This window comes from Stenella coeruleoalba (genome assembly GCF_951394435.1).
Source record: "Stenella coeruleoalba genome assembly, contig: scaffold_64, whole genome shotgun sequence".
Classification (NCBI taxonomy): Eukaryota; Metazoa; Chordata; class Mammalia; order Artiodactyla; family Delphinidae; genus Stenella; species Stenella coeruleoalba.
Window position 1 is genome coordinate 1,369,349 of NW_027646265.1, and position 14,172 is coordinate 1,383,520.

Sequence of the window (14,172 nt, forward strand, 5' to 3'; positions counted from 1 at the left end):
ACATAGCAATCCATAGGTTTTAAGATACTTACTAGTCAGGTACATTCTTAGGCGTTTAATATGCGGTGTTGAGTCCATTTCGTTGAGCAAGGAGTAGCTCTTGTCTATTCCATATTTGGCTTAAGGAACTTTATCTGTGCTCATTTCAATCTCTGGTTTTATGCAGCTCCCCAACTCACCTTTCCCCTTAAGCAAGCATAAGTTGGTTTTCTAAATTTGAGACCCTGTTCTGTTCTGTAATTCAGTTCCTGTGTAGCCAAGTTTACATTCCGTGTATTACTGATATCTTATGATGTTTCTTTTTCTGTGTGACTTATTTCAGTTAGAATCATCGTACCTGAATCCACTCATTGTGCTGCTAAGGGCCTGATGACATAGATTTCATTGCTGAGTGATACTGCATTGTACGTAAGTACCACAAGTTCTTTATCCATTTTTCACTTTCTGCGATGTTGAACTTGTACTGTAAACAAGGTTCTTGTAAAGAGAGGCGTCCCAAATTTTGGGGTGGCTGTGTCTTTTTGATTTAAATTTCCCTAAGCTATGGGACCATAAGTGGAAGTGCCCTAGGCTCTGTTGCTTTGTTTTTTAGATGTTTCAGGAAACACCATACACTTCTCCCGAGTGTCTGTTGGCAATTTACATCCCGCCCATCAGCATAACAAGGCTCCCAGTTCTCCATGGCCTGTCCTGCCTTTCTGGATTTTACACTTTTTTCAGATGGCCCTTTTGACCGGGTGGAAGTGAGACTTCATTGTAGTGCAGGTTTCCTTTGCAAGCTTGCTTGGTTGGCCAAAAAGGGCGTATGCGTTTTTTCCTGAATATATTCAGGAAAAAACGCATACGCCCTTTTTGGCCAAGTGCATCATTGTGGACGTTCTGCCTCTTTTCCTATGCTTTCAATGCAATTCCAGTCTACCTCCTGAAATCGGTTTCCTGCAATTCTGCCCCGCTTTCAAGTCCTCTTGACAGCCTTACTTCAGTCTATTTTTGGACGATAGCTGTCATTTATAACTCTGCAGGTTTGTGAATTACAGTGCCCCTGAGCTCCTTTCTTCAACTCGCTTTCTTGTGAGCTGGCCGCAACACCACAGGATGGCTTCAGGCCCTAATCTGGTTCCGGCACGGCATGCTGAGTCTTTGGTTATTTCCTCTTCCTGGTGGGAAATGAGAGTTAAATTTGCCCGTCCAGACACCTCCAGCTAGTCTCTCATTGGTTCTCCCTATTCCTGTTCATCTTCCACAGAAATTGCAAACTGGGCCAAACAGGAGGTTAAAGGCGCTGACTCTCCAAGGGGGAGAGTGTTAGTAAAGCGTCTGGAATGTTGCACCCGAGTACCAGGGGAGGAAAACTGAGACATATTTGAACACGTCTCCCGTTCACATGGTTGATCATACTCTGGGTTCCACATGCATGTTTTAGCTGAAGGAAGAATACCTTAAACCTGGAGAGTTGAGACCCGTGGAATGGGTACCATGCAATATGACTTCAAAGGTCTTCATTTGCTCACTGAACCTCTCCAATCCTATCACTGCTGCGTTTATGTCCCTGTACACACGCTTGATTCTCTTTTGGAGACATAGCAATCCATAGGTTTTAAGATACTTACTAGTCAGGTACATTCTTAGGCGTTTAATATGGGGTGTTGAGTCCATTTCGTTGAGCAAGGAATAGCTCTTGTCTATTCCATATTTGGCTTAAGGAACTTTATCTGTGCTCATTTCAATCTCTGGTTTTATGCAGCACCCCAACTCACCTTTCCCCTTAAGCAAGCATAAGTTGGTTTTCTAAATTTGAGACCCTGTTCTGTTTTGGAATTCAGTTCCTGGGTAGCCAAGTTTACATTCCGTGTATTAGTGATATCTTATGATGTTTCTTTTTCTGTGTGACTTATTTTAGTTAGAATCATCGTACCTGAATCCACTCATTATGCTGCTACGGGCCTGATGACATAGAATTCATTGCTGAGTGATACTGCATTGTACGTAAGTACCACAAGTTCTTTAACCATTTTTCACTTTCTGCGATATTGAACTTTACGGTAAACGAGGTTCTTGTAAACAGAGGCGTCCCAAACTTTGGGGTGGCTGTGTCTTTTTGATTTTAATTTTCCTAAGCTATAGGACCTTAAGTGGAAGTGCCCTAGGCTCTGTTGCTTTGTTTTTTAGATGTTTCAGGAAACACCATACACTTCTCCAGAATGTCTGTTGGCTATTTACATCCCGCCCATCAGCATAACAAGGCTCCCAGTTCTCCATGGCCTGTACTGCCTTTCTGGATTTTACACATTTTTCAGATGGCCCTTTTGACCGGAGGGAAGTGAGACTTCATTGTACTGCAGATTTCCTTTGCAAGCTTGCTTGGTTGGCCAAAAAGGGCGTATGCGTTTTTTCCTGAATATATTCAGGAAAAAATGCATACGCCCTTTTTGGCCAAGTGCATCATTGTGGACGTTCTGCCTCTTTTCCTATGCTTTCAATGCAATTCCAGTCTACCTCCTGAAATCGGTTTCCTGCAATTCTGCCCCGCTTTCAAGTCCTCTTGGCAGCCTTACTTCAGTATATTTTGGACGATAGCTGTCATTTATAACTCTGCAGGTTTGTGAATTACAGTGCCCCTGAGCTCCTTTCTTCAACTCGCTTTCTTTTGAGCTGGCCGCAACACCGCAGGATGGCTTCAGGCCCTAATCTGGTTCCGGCACGGCATGCTGAGCCTTTGGTTAATTCCTCTACCTGGTGGGAAATGAGAGTTAAATTTACCCGTCCAGACACCTCCAGCTAGTCTCTCATTGGTTCTCGCTATTCCTGTTCATCTTCCGCAGAAATTGAAAACTGGGCCAAACAGGAGGTTAAAGGGACTGAGTCTCCAAGTCGGGAGAGTGTTAGTAAAGTGTCTGGAATGTTGCACCCGAGTACCAGGGTACGAAAACTGAGACATATTTGAACACATCTCCCGATCACATGGTTGATCATACTCTAGGTTCCGCATGCATGTTTTAGCTGAAGGAAGAATACCTTAAACCTGAGTAGTTGAAACCCTTGGAATGGGTACCATGCAATATGACTTCAAAGGGTCTTCATTTGCTCACCGAACCTCTCCAATCGTATCACTGCTGCATTTATGCCCCTGTACACACGCTTGATTCTCTTTCGGAGACATAGCAATCCATAGGTTTTAAGATACTTACTAGTCAGGTACATACTTAGGCGTTTAATATGCGGTGTTGAGTCCATTTCGTTGAGCAAGGAGTAGCTCTTGTCTATTCCATATTTGGCTTAAGGAACTTTATCTGTGCTCATTTCAATCTCTGGTTTTATGCAGCACCCCAACTCACCTTTACCCTTAAGCAAGCATAAGTTGGTTTTCTAAATTTGAGACCCTGTTCTGTTTTGGAATTCAGTTCCTGTGTAACCAAGTTTACATTCCGTGTATTAGTGATATCTTATGATGTTTCTTTTTCTGTGTGACTTATTTCAGTTAGAATCATCATACCTGAATCCACTCATTGTGCTGCTAAGGGCCTGATGACATAGATTTCATTGCTGAGTGATATTGCTTTGTAAGTAAATACCACAACTTCTTTATCCATTTTTCACTTTCTGGGATGTTGAACTTCTACTGTAAAGGAGGTTCTTGTAAACAGAGCCGTTCCAAACTTTGGGGTGGCTGTGTCTTTTTGATTTTAATTTCCCTAAGCTATAGGACCATAAGTGGAAGTGCCCTAGGCTCTGTTGCTTTGTTTTTTAGATGTTTCAGGAAACACCATACACTTCTCCCGAGTGTCTGTTGGCAATTTACATCCCGTCCATCAGCATAACAAGGCTCCCAGTTCTCCATGGCCTGTCCTGCCTTTCTGGATTTTACACTTTTTTCAGATGGCCCTTTTGACCTGGGGGAAGTGAGACTTCATTGTAGTGCAGATTTCCTTTGGAAGCTTGCTTGGTTGGCCAAAAAGTGCTTATGCGTTTTTTCCTGAATATATTCAGGAAAAAACGCATATGCCCTTTTTGGCCAAGTGCATCATTGTGGACGTTCTGCCTCTTTTCCTATGCTTTCAATGCAATTCCAGTCTACCTCCTGAAATCGGTTTCCTGCAATTCTGCCCTGCTTTGAAGTCATCTTGGCAGACTTACTTCAGTATATTTTTGGACGATAGCTGTCATTTATAACTCTGCCGGTTTGTGCATTACAGTGTCCCTGAGCTCCTTTCTTCAACTCGCTTTCTTGTGAGCTGGCCGCAACACCACAGGATGGTTTCAGGCCCTAATCTGGTTCCGGCACGGCACACTGAGCCTTTGGTTAATTCCTCTTCCTGGTGGGAAATGAGAGTTAAATTTGCCCGTCCAGACACCTCCAGCTAGTCTCTCATTGGTTCTCGCTATTCCTGTTCATCTTCCCCAGAAATTGCAAACTGCGCCAAACAGGAGGCTAAAGGCGTTGACTCTCCAAGTTGGGAGAGTGTTAGTAAAGCGTCTGGAATGTTGCACCCGAGTACCAGGGGAGAAAAACTGAGACATATTTGAACACGTCTCCCGTTCACACGGTTGATCATACTCTGGGTTCCACATGCATGTTTTAGCTGAAGGAAGAATACCTTAAACCTGGGTAGTTGAAACCCGTGGAATGGGTACCATGCAATATGACTTCAAAGTGTCTTCATTTGCTCACCGATCTTCTCCAATCCTATCACTGCTGCGTTTATGTCCCTGTACACACGCTTGATTCTCTTTTGGAGACATAGCAATCCATAGGTTTTAAGATACTTACTAGTCAGGTACATTCTTAGGCGTTTAATATGGGGTGTTGAGTCCATTTCGTTGAGCAAGGAGTAGCTCTTGTCTATTCCATATTTGGCTTAAGGAACTTTATCTGTGCTCATTTCAATCTCTGGTTTTATGCAGCACCCCAACTCACCTTTCCCCTTAAGCAAGCATAAGTTGGTTTTCTAAATTTGAGACCCTGTTCTGTTTTGGAATTCAGTTCCTGTGTAGCCAAGTTTACATTCCGTGTATTAGTGATATCTTATGATGTTTCTTTTTCTGTGTGACTTATTTCAGTTAGAATCATCGTACCTGAATCCACTCATTATGCTGCTACGAGCCTGATGACATAGATTTCATGCTGAGTGATACTGCATTGTACGTAAGTACCACAAGTTCTTTATCCGTTTTTCACTTTCTGTGATATTGAACTTGTACGGTAAACGACGTTCTTGTAAACAGAGCTGTCCCAAACTTTGGGGTGGCTGTGTCTTTTTGATTTTAATTTCCCTAAGCTATAGGACCATAAGTGGAAGTGCCCTAGGCTCTGTTGCTTTGTTTTTTAGATGTTTCAGGAAACACCATACACTTCTCCCGAGTGTCTGTTGGCAATTTACATCCCGCCCATCAGCATAACAAGGCTCCCAGTTCTCCATGGCCTGTCCTGCCTTTCTGGATTTTACACTTTTTTCAGATGGCCCTTTTGACCGGGTGGAAGTGAGACTTCATTGTAGTGCAGCTTTCCTTTGCAAGCTTGCTTGGTTGGCCAAAAAGGGCGTATGCGTTTTTTCCTGAATATATTCAGGAAAAAACGCATACGCCCTTTTTGGCCAAGTGCATCATTGTGGACGTTCTGCCTCTTTTCCTATGCTTTCAATGCAATTCCAGTCTACCTCCTGAAATCGGTTTCCTGCAATTCTGCCCCGCTTTCAAGTCCTCTTGGCAGCCTTACTTCAGTATATTTTTGGACGATAGCTGTCATTTATAACTCTGCAGGATTGTGAATTACAGTGCCCCTGAGCTCCTTTCTTCAACTCGCTTTCTTTTGAGCTGGCCGCAACACCGCAGGATGGCTTCAGGCCCTAATCTGGTTCCGGCACGGCAGGCTGAGCCTTTGGTTAATTCCTCTTCCTGGTGGGAAATGAGAGTTAAATTTGCCCGTCCAGACACCTCCAGCTAGTCTCTCATTGGTTCTCGCTATTCCTGTTCATCTTCCGCTGAAATTTCAAACTGGGCCAAACAGGAGGTTAAAGGCGCTGACTCTCCAAGTGGGGAGAGTGTTAGTAAAGCGTCTGGAATGTTGCACCCGAGTACCAGGGGAGGAAAACTGACACATATTTGAACACGTCTCCCGTTCACATGGTTGATCATACTCTGGGTTCCACATGCATGTTTTAGCTGAAGGAAGAATACCTTAAACCTGGAGAGTTGAGACCCGTGGAATGGGTACCATGCAATATGACTTCAAAGGGTCTTCATTTGCTCACCGAACCTCTCCAATCCTATCAGTGCTGTGTTTATGCCCCTGTACACACGCTTGATTCTCTTTTGGAGATATAGCAATCCATAGGTTTTAAGATACTTACTAGTCAGGTACATTCTTAGGCGTTTAATATGCGGTGTTGAGTCCATTTCGTTGAGCAAGGAGTAGATCTTGTCTATTCCATATTTGGCTTAAGGAACTTTATCTGTGCTCATTTCAATCTCTGGTTTTATGCAGCACCCCAACTCACCTTTCCCCTTAAGCAAGCATAAGTTGGTTTTCTAAATTTGAGACCCTGTTCTGTTCTGTAATTCAGTTCCTGTGTAGCCAAGTTTACATTCCGTGTATTACTGATATCTTATGATGTTTCTTTTTCTGTGTGACTTATTTCAGTTAGAATCATCATACCTGAATCCACTCATTGTGCTGCTAAGGTCCTGATGACATAGATTTCATTGCTGAGTGATATTGCTTTGTAAGGAAGTACCACAACTTCTTTATCCATTTTTCACTTTCTGCGATGTTGAACTTGTACTGTAAACGAGGTTCTTGTAAACAGAGGCGTCCCAAACTTTGGGGTGGCTGTGTCTTTTTGATTTTAATTTCCCTAAGCTATAGGACCATAAGTGGAAGTGCCCTAGGCTCTGTTGCTTTGTTTTTTACATGTTTCAGGAAACACCATACACTTCTCCCGAGTGTCTGTTGGCAATTTACATCCCGCCCATCAGCATAACAAGGCTCCCAGTTCTCCATGGCCTGTCCTGCCTTTCTGGATTTTACACTTTTTTCAGATGGCTCTTTTGACCGGGGGGAAGTGAGACTTCATTGTAGTGCAGATTTCCTTTGCAAGCTTGCTTGGTTGGCCAAAAAGGGCGTATGCGTTTTTTCCTGAATATATTCAGGAAAAAACGCATACGCCCTTTTTGGCCAAGTGCATCATTGTGGACGTTCTGCCTCTTTTCCTATGCTTTCAATGCAATTCCAGTCTACCTCCTGAAATCGGTTTCCTGCAATTCTGCGCCGCTTTCAAGTCCTCTTGGCAGCCTTACTTCAGTATATTTTTGGATGATAGCTGTCATTTATAACTCTGCAGGTTTGTGAATTACAGTGCCCCTGAGCTCCTTTCTTCAACTCGCTTTCTTTTGAGCTGGCCGCAACACCGCAGGATGGCTTCCGGCCCTAATCTGGTTCCAGCATGGCACGTTGAGCCTTTGGTTATTTCCTCTTCCTGGTGGGAAATGAGAGTTAAATTTGCCCGTCCAGACACCTCCAGCTAGTCTCTCATTGGTTCTCGCTATTCCTGTTCATCTTCCGCTGAAATTTCAAACTGGGCCAAACAGGAGGTTAAAGGCGTTGACTCTCCAAGTGGGGAGAGTGTTAGTAAAGCGTCTGGAATGTTGCACCCGAGTACCAGGGGACGAAAACTGACACATATTTGAACACGTCTCCCGTTCCCATGGTTGATCATACTCTGGGTTCCACATGCATGTTTTAGCTGAAGGAAGAATACCTTAAACCTGGAGAGTTGAGACCCGTGGAATGGGTACCATGCAATATGACTTCAAAGGGTCTTCATTTGCTCACCGAACCTCTCCAATCCTATCAGTGCTGTGTTTATGCCCCTGTACACACGCTTGATTCTCTTTTGGAGATGTAGCAATCCATAGGTTTTAAGATACTTACTAGTCAGGTACATTCTTAGGCGTTTAATATGCGGTGTTGAGTCCATTTCGTTGAGCAAGGAGTAGCTCTTGTCTATTCCATATTTGGCTTAAGGAACTTTATCTGTGCTCATTTCAATCTCTGGTTTTATGCAGCACCCCAACTCACCTTTCCCCTTAAGCAAGCATAAGTTGGTTTTCTAAATTTGAGACCCTGTTCTGTTCTGTAATTCAGTTCCTGTGTAGCCAAGTTTACATTCCGTGTATTACTGATATCTTATGATGTTTCTTTTTCTGTGTGACTTATTTCAGTTAGAATCATCATACCTGAATCCACTCATTGTGCTGCTAAGGTCCTGATGACATAGATTTCATTGCTGAGTGATATTGCTTTGTAAGGAAGTACCACAACTTCTTTATCCATTTTTCACTTTCTGCGATGTTGAACTTGTACTGTAAACGAGGTTCTTGTAAACAGAGGCGTCCCAAACTTTGGGGTGGCTGTGTCTTTTTGATTTTAATTTCCCTAAGCTATAGGACCATAAGTGGAAGTGCCCTAGGCTCTGTTGCTTTGTTTTTTACATGTTTCAGGAAACACCATACACTTCTCCCGAGTGTCTGTTGGCAATTTACATCCCGCCCATCAGCATAACAAGGCTCCCAGTTCTCCATGGCCTGTCCTGCCTTTCTGGATTTTACACTTTTTTCAGATGGCTCTTTTGACCAGGGGGAAGTGAGACTTCATTGTAGTGCAGATTTCCTTTGCAAGCTTGCTTGGTTGGCCAAAAAGGGCGTATGCGTTTTTTCCTGAATATATTCAGGAAAAAACGCATACGCCCTTTTTGGCCAAGTGCATCATTGTGGACGTTCTGCCTCTTTTCCTATGCTTTCAATGCAATTCCAGTCTACCTCCTGAATTCGGTTTCCTGCAATTCTGCGCCGCTTTCAAGTCCTCTTGGCAGCCTTACTTCAGTATATTTTTGGACGATAGCTGTCATTTATAACTCTGCAGGTTTGTGAATTACAGTGCCCCTGAGCTCCTTTCTTCAACTCGCTTTCTTTTGAGCTGGCCGCAACACCGCAGGATGGCTTCCGGCCCTAATCTGGTTCCAGCATGGCACGTTGAGCCTTTGGTTATTTCCTCTTCCTGGTGGGAAATGAGAGTTAAATTTGCCCGTCCAGACACCTCCAGCTAGTCTCTCATTGGTTCTCCCTATTCCTGTTCATCTTCCGCAGAAATTGCAAACTGGTTCAAACAAGAGTTTAAAGGCGCTGACTCTCAAAGTGGGGACAGTGTTAGTAAAGAGTCTGGAATGTTGCACCCGAGTACCAGGGGAGGAAAACTGAGACATATTTGAACACGTCTCCCGATCACATGGTTGGTCATACTCTAGGTTCCACATGCATGATTTAGCTGAAGGAAGAATACCTTAAACCTGGAGAGTTGAGACCCGTGGAATGGGTACCATGCAATATGACTTCAAAGGGTCTTCATTTGCTCACCGAACCTCTCCAATCCTATCACTGCTGCGTTTATGCCCCTGTACACATGCTTGATTCTCTTTTGGAGACATAGCAATCCATAGGTTTTAAGATACTTACTAGTCAGGTACATTCTTAGGCGTTTAATATGGGGTGTTGAGTCCATTTCGTTGAGCAAGGAGTAGCTCTTGTCTATTCCATATTTGGCTTAAGGAACTTTATCTGTGCTCATTTCAATCTCTGGTTTTATGCAGCTCCCCAACTCACCTTTCCCCTTAAGCAAGCATAAGTTGGTTTTCTAAATTTGAGACCCTGTTCTGTTTTGGAATTCAGTTCCTGTGTAGCCAAGTTTACATTCCGTGTATTAGTGATATCTTATGATGTTTCTTTTTCTGTGTGACTTATTTCAGTTAGAATCATTGTACCTGAATCCACTCATTATGCTGCTAAGGGCCTGATGACATAGATTTCATTGCTGAGTGATACTGCATTGTACATAAGTACCACAAGTTCTTTATCCATTTTTCACTTTCTGTGATATTGAACTTGTACGGTAAACGAGGTTCTTGTAAACAGAGGCATCCCTAACTTTGGGGTGGCTGTGTCTTTTTGATTTTAATTTCCCTGAGTTATAGGACCATAAGTGGAAGTGCCCTAGGCTCTGTTGCTTCGTTTTTTAGATATTTCAGGAAACACCATACACTTCTCCCGAGTGTCTGTTGGCAATTTACATCCCGCCCATCAGCATAACAAGGCTCCCAGTTCTCCATGGCCTGTCCTGCCTTTCTGGATTTTACACTTTTTTCAGATGGCCCTTTTGACCGGGGGGAAGTGAGACTTCATTGTAGTGCAGATTTCCTTTGCAAGCTTGCTTGATTGGCCAAAAAGGGCGTATGCGTTTTTTCCTGAATATATTCAGGAAAAAACGCATACGCCCTTTTTGGCCAAGTGCATCATTGTGGACGTTCTGCCTCTTTTCCTATGCTTTCAATGCAATTCCAGTCTACCTCCTGAAATCGGTTTCCTGCAATTCTGCCCCGCTTTCAAGTCCTCTTGGCAGCCTTACTTCAGTATATTTTTGGACGATAGCTGTCATTTATAACTCTGCAGGTTTGTGAATTACAGTGCCCCTGAGCTCCTTTCTTCAACTCGCTTTCTTGTGAGCTGGCCGCAACACCGCAGGATGGCTTCAGGCCCTAATCTGGTTCCGGAACGGCACGCTGAGCCTTTGGTTAATTCCTCTTTTTGGTGGGAAATGAGAGTTAAATTTGCCCGTCCAGACACCTCCAGCTAGTCTGTCATTGGTTCTCGCTATTCCTGTTCATCTTCCGCAGAAATTGCAAACTGGGCCAAACAGGAGGTTAAAGGGACTGACTCTCCATGTGGGGAGAGTGTTAGTAAAGCGTCTGGAATGTTGCACCCGAGTACCAGGGGAGGAAAACTGAGACATATTTGAACACGTCTCCCGATCACATGGTTGATCATACTCTGGGTTCCACATGCATGTTTTAGCTGAAGGAAGAATACCTTAAACCTGGGTAGTTGAAACCCGTGGAATCGGTACCATGCAATATGACTTCAAAGGGTCTTCATTTGATCACCGAACCTCTCCAATCCTATCACTGCTGCGTTTATATCCCTGTACACATGCTTGATTCTCTTTCGGAGACATAGCAATCCATAGGTTTTAAGATACTTACTAGACAGGTACATTCTTAGGCGTTTAATATGGCGTGTTGAGTCCATTTCGTTGAGCAAGGAGTAGCTCTTGTCTATTCCATATTTGGCTTAAGGAACTTTATCTGTGCTCATTTCAATCTCTGGTTTTATGCAGCACCCCAACTCACCTTTCCCCTTAAGCAAGCATAAGTTGGTTTTCTAAATTTGAGACCCTGTTCTGTTTTGGAATTCAGTTCCTGTGTAGCCAAGTTTACATTCCGTGTATTAGTGATATCTTATGATGTTTCTTTTTCTCTGTGACTTATTTCAGTTAGAATCATCGTACCTGAATCCACTCATTATGCTGCTACGGGCCTGATGACATAGATTTCATTGCTGAGTGATACTGCATTGTACGTAAGTACCACAAGTTCTTTATCCATTTTTCACTTTCTGCGCTGTTGAACTTGTACGGTAAACGAGGTTCTTGTAAACAGAGGCGTCCCAAACTTTGGGGTGGCTGTGTCTTTTTGATTTTAATTTCCCTAAGCTATAGGACCATAAGTGGAAGTACCCTATGCTCTGTTGCTTTGTTTTTTAGATGTTTCAGGAAACACCATACACTTCTCCTGAGTGTGTGTTGGCAATTTACATCCCGCCCATCAGCATAACAAGGCTCCCAGTTCTCCATGGCCTGTCCTGCCTTTCTGGATTTTACACTTTTTTCAGATGGCCCTTTTGACCGGGTGGAAGTGAGACTTCATTGTAGTGCAGCTTTCCTTTGCAAGCTTGCTTGGTTGGCCAAAAAGGGCGTATGCGTTTTTTCCTGAATATATTCAGGAAAAAACGCATACGCCCTTTTTGGCCAAGTGCATCATTGTGGACGTTCTGCCTCTTTTCCTATGCTTTCAATGCAATTCCAGTCTACCTCCTGAAATCGGTTTCCTGCAATTCTGCCCCGCTTTCAAGTCCTCTTGGCAGCCTTACTTCAGTATATTTTTGGACGATAGCTGTCATTTATAACTCTGCAGGATTGTGAATTACAGTGCCCCTGAGCTCCTTTCTTCAACTCGCTTTCTTTTGAGCTGGCCGCAACACCGCAGGATGGCTTCAGGCCCTAATCTGGTTCCGGCACGGCAGGCTGAGCCTTTGGTTAATTCCTCTTCCTGGTGGGAAATGAGAGTTAAATTTGCCCGTCCAGACACCTCCAGCTAGTCTCTCATTGGTTCTCGCTATTCCTGTTCATCTTCCGCTGAAATTTCAAACTGGGCCAAACAGGAGGTTAAAGGCGCTGACTCTCCAAGTAGGGAGAGTGTTAGTAAAGCGTCTGGAATGTTGCACCCGAGTACCAGGGGAGGAAAACTGACACATATTTGAACACGTCTCCCGTTCACATGGTTGATCATACTCTGGGTTCCACATGCATGTTTTAGCTGAAGGAAGAATACCTTAAACCTGGAGAGTTGAGACCCGTGGAATGGGTACCATGCAATATGACTTCAAAGGGTCTTCATTTGCTCACCGAACCTCTCCAATCCTATCAGTGCTGTGTTTATGCCCCTGTACACACGCTTGATTCTCTTTTGGAGATATAGCAATCCATAGGTTTTAAGATACTTACTAGTCAGGTACATTCTTAGGCGTTTAATATGCGGTGTTGAGTCCATTTCGTTGAGCAAGGAGTAGCTCTTGTCTATTCCATATTTGGCTTAAGGAACTTTATCTGTGCTCATTTCAATCTCTGGTTTTATGCTGCACCCCAACTCACCTTTCCCCTTAAGCAAGCATAAGTTGGTTTTCTAAATTTGAGACCCTGTTCTGTTCTGTAATTCAGTTCCTGTGTAGCCAAGTTTACATTCCGTGTATTACTGATATCTTATGATGTTTCTTTTTCTGTGTGACTTATTTCAGTTAGAATCATCATACCTGAATCCACTCATTGTGCTGCTAAGGTCCTGATGACATAGATTTCATTGCTGAGTGATATTGCTTTGTAAGGAAGTACCACAACTTCTTTATCCATTTTTCACTTTCTGCGATGTTGAACTTGTACTGTAAACGAGGTTCTTGTAAACAGAGGCGTCCCAAACTTTGGGGTGGCTGTGTCTTTTTGATTTTAATTTCCCTAAGCTATAGGACCATAAGTGGAAGTGCCCTAGGCTCTGTTGCTTTGTTTTTTACATGTTTCAGGAAACACCATACACTTCTCCCGAGTGTCTGTTGGCAATTTACATCCCGCCCATCAGCATAACAAGGCTCCCAGTTCTCCATGGCCTGTCCTGCCTTTCTGGATTTTACACTTTTTTCAGATGGCTCTTTTGACCGGGGGGAAGTGAGACTTCATTGTAGTGCAGATTTCCTTTGCAAGCTTGCTTGGTTGGCCAAAAAGGGCGTATGCGTTTTTTCCTGAATATATTCAGGAAAAAACGCATACGCCCTTTTTGGCCAAGTGCATCATTGTGGACGTTCTGCCTCTTTTCCTATGCTTTCAATGCAATTCCAGTCTACCTCCTGAAATCGGTTTCCTGCAATTCTGCGCCGCTTTCAAGTCCTCTTGGCAGCCTTACTTCAGTATATTTTTGGATGATAGCTGTCATTTATAACTCTGCAGGTTTGTGAATTACAGTGCCCCTGAGCTCCTTTCTTCAACTCGCTTTCTTTTGAGCTGGCCGCAACACCGCAGGATGGCTTCCGGCCCTAATCTGGTTCCAGCATGGCACGTTGAGCCTTTGGTTATTTCCTCTTCCTGGTGGGAAATGAGAGTTAAATTTGCCCGTCCAGACACCTCCAGCTAGTCTCTCATTGGTTCTCGCTATTCCTGTTCATCTTCCGCTGAAATTTCAAACTGGGCCAAACAGGAGGTTAAAGGCGCTGACTCTCCAAGTGGGGAGAGTGTTAGTAAAGCGTCTGGAATGTTGCACCCGAGTACCAGGGGAGGAAAACTGACACATATTTGAACACGTCTCCCGTTCCCATGGTTGATCATACTCTGGGTTCCACATGCATGTTTTAGCTGAAGGAAGAATACCTTAAACCTGGAGAGTTGAGACCCGTGGAATGGGTACCATGCAATATGACTTCAAAGGGTCTTCATTTGCTCACCGAACCTCTCCAATCCTATCAGTG

General features: G+C 43.7%; 1 long non-coding RNA gene across 1 annotated transcript in view; it reads left to right on the forward strand.

Annotated features, from left to right (window-relative positions):
• The first annotated feature begins 1,685 nt into the window (after window positions 1–1,685).
• The window catches only part of LOC307181231, a 526,820-nt gene continuing 514,333 nt past the window's right edge, over window positions 1,686–14,172 (forward strand). The window contains exon 1 of the long non-coding RNA XR_013826185.1: window positions 1,686–1,986. This is a non-coding gene — a long non-coding RNA (uncharacterized lncRNA). The remainder of the gene's footprint in view (window positions 1,987–14,172) is intronic.